This window comes from Neolamprologus brichardi, chromosome 1, assembly GCF_056152115.1.
Source record: "Neolamprologus brichardi isolate AB-2024 chromosome 1, ASM5615211v1, whole genome shotgun sequence".
Classification (NCBI taxonomy): domain Eukaryota; kingdom Metazoa; phylum Chordata; class Actinopteri; order Cichliformes; family Cichlidae; genus Neolamprologus; species Neolamprologus brichardi.
The window spans coordinates 4,662,837-4,667,988 of record NC_142104.1 but is presented as its reverse complement, the minus strand read 5'-3'; positions in this window follow the sequence as shown (position 1 = coordinate 4,667,988).

The window sequence follows — 5,152 nt, the reverse complement described above, 5'->3', positions numbered from 1 at the left end:
TTAGCAATAATTTTCCAGGCTTGTTCGCATGGTCCCTGTGTCTGCCCAGCCGGCACAGGGAGGCTACGGCTGTATCCCAATTCAGGGTCTGTAGCCTTAAAGTACGCAGCCTTAACGGTCCTCAAGGGCTGCGTACTCAAAGACCGCTAAGTGCCGGAAGTGCGAGGCTTGTAGGCTTGTGAAATGGGACGGTCTAGCCTCCGTCGCCCTGCCCAGGTTGCCTAGCAACCATGATACTAACCGCTGGAAACGTGTCATACAGCTTTGTTTGACAGAAATGAAGAACATATTTTGTTCATTTGTTTCTACGCGGTTTCTATTATTATATTATATGATGATATATTATATGATGATGATGATTAATATATTATATTATATTAATCATCATTAGTTATTACAGCAGTGAACATGAACTCTGTGTCAAACACTGAGCTTCAGTAAAGATTCAAGTTGCATTTCTTTATATTTCCTATCACCTTAAATCTTCACTTAAAGACAAGTATCTGTGACAGTGTATATATAGATGTATTATATATAAGAGACAAATATTGTTCTTTTAATATGTTGGCATTACTAAATTTGGCTCAATGTTTACATATATGTATAAAAAGCAAATGTACGAGCTGTGATAACTGTTTCTGATAAAATGAAGAGTAGACTGATATATTGAATATTCCTTTATTGGGTGAGAAAATCAGACCATGTCATAACTTTAAGTCATACAGAATAGATATCAGAGCCTTAAAAAGGCTGACTTCTGCTAAATGGGTCAAACTGGGCAGAAAGTACACAAACACATAACATCCTTATAGAATATGATGTAATTATAGATCAACTTACCTCAGAATATATAAAGCATATAAACAATTACAGCAATATGATGCAACAAACACAGCAGTGCTACTAATCCAAAATACTCAAAGCTTCATAGAACTGAAACAAACATTTATTTTTAGCTCCATTCAGCTGCTGATACATACTTTAGGTTTCTGAATATTAAACCTGTTTCTGCCTTTCATAGTGTGTAACTTGAAGGCCCTGAATACTTTCTCCCACACTGGAATGATACAATTATTTGAACAGGACATTCAGGACAGACAATTAGTTATTCTAAACTTTTCTAGCAGTCCTTCACAAACAGGGAACAGTCTGTCTATTCTCTCCATCTGTCAGCTGCTGCTGGCTCTTCCTCCTCCTCTTCCTCACAAACTGCTGAGTTTGTCCTGGTGGATCATCAGGGGTGCAAAGCCTCACAGATGATGTGCAGAAGTGGGTCCCTCAGTCTGTCCTCACTCTGGACACTTGCAGCTGTCACACATGGAAATCAAATGTGTGATAAGCTGCAGGATTCAAACACAAGTGTAACTTATAAATACATGTTCATACTTTTATTCCACAATCAGAGAGAAAGAAACAGAGAGAGAGTGCAGGACAGACAGACAGGTGACAGTCTCAGGTGTATACACTGCTACAAAACAGCACCAGAGAAGGAGGATTTAGTGTTTGTGTTATTACGAGTGCTAAACAAGAAGAGTTCCCAGATGGTACAGTGGACACATGTGTGACTGCTGTGATTAAAGCATCTTTCTTTCAGCTTAACGAGTGAACCGTCAGCTCGTTCAAACACACATTAAAGTCAGTTTGGCTCGACACCACCGAACAGAGGCAGCAATATAACATAGCTAACATTAACAGTGCAGTGAATCCTGCTTGTGCCGTGATATTCAGAACTGCAAACCGAGCAGCATCACTGACTTTCAGCTTCTTGTGTTTGTGGATATATGACTGACTTTAATTATCCATAAAATCATCACATTCTCTGTAAGATTAAAGTCAACTATTGAACGGCGTATATTTTAAAGCGTCGCTGTGATGTAATCGGCCTTAAATGTCATGGTCCCTCACCAGCTGATCCTGTATTAGGCAACATGTTTTCTCTCTCTCGCTCTCTCTCTCTCTCTCTCTCTCTCTCTCTCACCTGCCGGGGCGGTGCTTATTATGGGCTCCCGCCCCTGGCCCACGCACCTGCTGCCTATCGGGATGATCGCAAGGCCAATTTAAGACGGCAGCACTGTGTCACTCGTCGCTGAGCTATCAGCGTCAGTCTCTCAACCATTAGTGAGTTAAACTCCGTAAAGTTGTTTCCGTCTGTTCGTCATTAACCCCCGTCTCTGTGTGCAGATCTACCCCGGACCTTTCCCTGCCTGCCTGTTTCCGTGTGGACAAGTGAGTGGATTTGTGTTTCCCCAGTGTGGGGAGTGAAGAGAGAGAGCCTTTGGAGTGCATCTGATTCCCGTCTTTCCCCTCACATACCCCGGAACCCTGGACCCCCCTCCCCTCCCTCCAGCACGTTGTAAATAGTACACCAGGTGTCGTTGTGTAAGTAAACTGATTGTCAGCTCTGCAAAGATTCCCGGTCAGCGCCTGAGTCCATTAACTAAAGCGTGACATTAAAATGCGGCCTTTGAGGCTGCAGACCCTGAATTGGGATACAGCCTACATGTGTTATTGTTTTTGTTTTACAGTTGGTACTTGGGAATCTTCTTATGCCCAGCTAGTTCGATACAAGTGCGCATTAGAGGGGAAACGTTTGCCCACACGTGCCTTTTTACAAAAGAACAAGAGAAAGGAGAGACAAAGAGGAAAATGAATAAATGATATCATGTGTAGAAAACTCAAAGTAACATACCACCGTAAACTGGAGATGCAAACCAAAGCAAAGAGGAATCTGAGTTGAAAGAATTCTCTTCTTCTCATTCTGTTCACTGACTGTTGAACTGGATCATCCAAGTCAAGCCCACATCTAGTAAGGACAGAAAACTGTAAACAGAATTACAGAAAATATGAAAGACGTGTGAAAGATATTGTGCCATTTAGCCTTCCCCACTAAAGGGGAAGTTGTGGTTATCTACTTTTACAAATCAAAACTTTTACGTTTAAAATAAAATGAATAAATGTGACAATAAATATCACAAGTTACAAATTCGGTTTGAATGATCCAATTCAATTCAATTCAATTTTATTTATATAGCGCCAAATCACAACAAAATTCGCCTCAAGACGCTTCATAGATACAGAGAAAAACCCCACAATCATATGACCCCCTATGAGCAAGCACTTTGGCAACAGTGGGAAGGAAAAACTCCCTTTTAACAGGAAGAAACCTCCGGCAGAACCAGGCTCAGGGAGGGGCGGGGCCATCTGCTGCGACCGGTTGGGGTGAGAGAAGGAAGACAGGATAAAGACATGCTGTGGAAGAGAGACAGAGGTTAATAACAGATATGATTCAATACAGAGAGGTCTATTAACACATAGTGAGAGAGAAAGGTGACTGGAAAGGAAAAACTCAATGCATCATGGGAATCCCCCGGCAGCCTACGTGTATTGCAGCATAACTAAGGGAGGATTCAGGGTCACCTGGTCCAGCCCTAACTATATGCTTTAGCAAAAAGGAAAGTTTGAAAACAGGAACAACAAGTAGGCCTGCAGAGCGAGAGCGAAGTGCTCTAATAGGGTGATATGGTACTACAAGGTCATTAGGATAAGATGGGGCCTGATTATTTAAGACCTTGTATGTGAGGAGCAGGATTTTGAATTCAATTCTGGATTTAACAGGAAGCCAATGAAGGGAAGCCAAAACAGGAGAAATATGCTCTCTCTTTCTAGTCCCTGTCAGTACTCTTGCTGCAGCATGAATGATGAGAACAGTAATATAACAGTAAAAACAGTTATAAAATTTTGCTCAGTGTATTGATTGCATGACTTTTACTTGCTCATGGTGAGTGTATGTACTTATTACCACAACTGTAAATTTGTTCCCCTTGTGGTTAGAAATCTAGGCCCTCTTGCTTCTTATATTAAATCATCCATTAGGAACCTTGGTGTTACATTTGATCCAGCTCTGACACTGGACACACACGTCAAATCTTTGGTTCGCTCTTGTTTTTACCATTTAAGAAATATCGCTAAGCTGAGTCCCATTGCGTCACGTTCCAAATTGGAAATGATTATTCATGCTTTTGTTTCATCTCGCTTAGATATTGTAATTCCTTGTTTACTTGCTTAAGTAATGTCTCCCTGGAACGACTGCAGGGTGTTCAGAATGCTGCGGCTAGGCTTCTGACAAAGCATCACAAATACTCCCATGCCACTCCCCTGCTGATTCAACTGCATTGGCTCCCTGTCAAGTTCAGGGTCCAATTTAAGATTATAATCATGACTTATAGGGCCCTGCACGGTGTAGCTCCAACTTACTTAAGTGATCTTCTTCTTTCCTATCACCCCGGCAGGTCCCTGAGGTCTTGTGACCAGGGGTTGCTGGTTGTCCCGCATGCAAGGTTAAAAACAAAAGGTGAGAGAGCGTTTGTATCAGTGGCTCCCAGACTCTGGAACTCGCTCCCTTTGAGTTTGAGATCTGTGGCCTCAGTCATGTCTTTTAAAAAGCAGTTAAAAACCTATCTGTTTAAACTCGCTTTTGGTTGATTTTGTTTTGTTTTAGATTTTAATGTCTGTTTTCTGCCTCTGTAAAGCACTTTGTGATTTTATCTTGAAAGGTGCTATATAAATAAAATTTTATTTATTTATTTATTTACTCCCTGCAACACAGCTTACAGTAAAAACTGCTTGAAAGAGAATTTGAATTTACCACATGTGCTAATTTGTATGTGCTGACATTCAAATTCTGAACAAGTAGTTCTTTATTGACAAACTCTGTACAAAGTGTTTGGAAACATTACTATGTAAAGACCTCTAGCTAACAGTTCATTGACCTGAGCTGCATTATCCTGCAATATCAAGCACTGCATAAATAACATATTCTTAAAACATTATTTAGCAACAAAAAATCAAGACCATATAAACCCTTACGTTTGGATTTAGAAGCAGTTAAAGGATTTATTGTTAAACCAGAGACTTTCAGCGGGAGAGGTTTCCTCTTGTCTCGTTTCTATTGTAGTCGATTATCTTGTTTTCATCATAAAAAAACAATAAACTAATACCTTAAATGCATTGTCAGCAAAATAAATGCTTGTCATCATCCATAGCTTTCATTAGCAGAAATTAATGCAATTTAGAGTTAGGCCTTTGTCATTTATCAAATGAATACATTAATCCTTCTATTCTCCTCGGATATTACTAATATATTTTACAATAT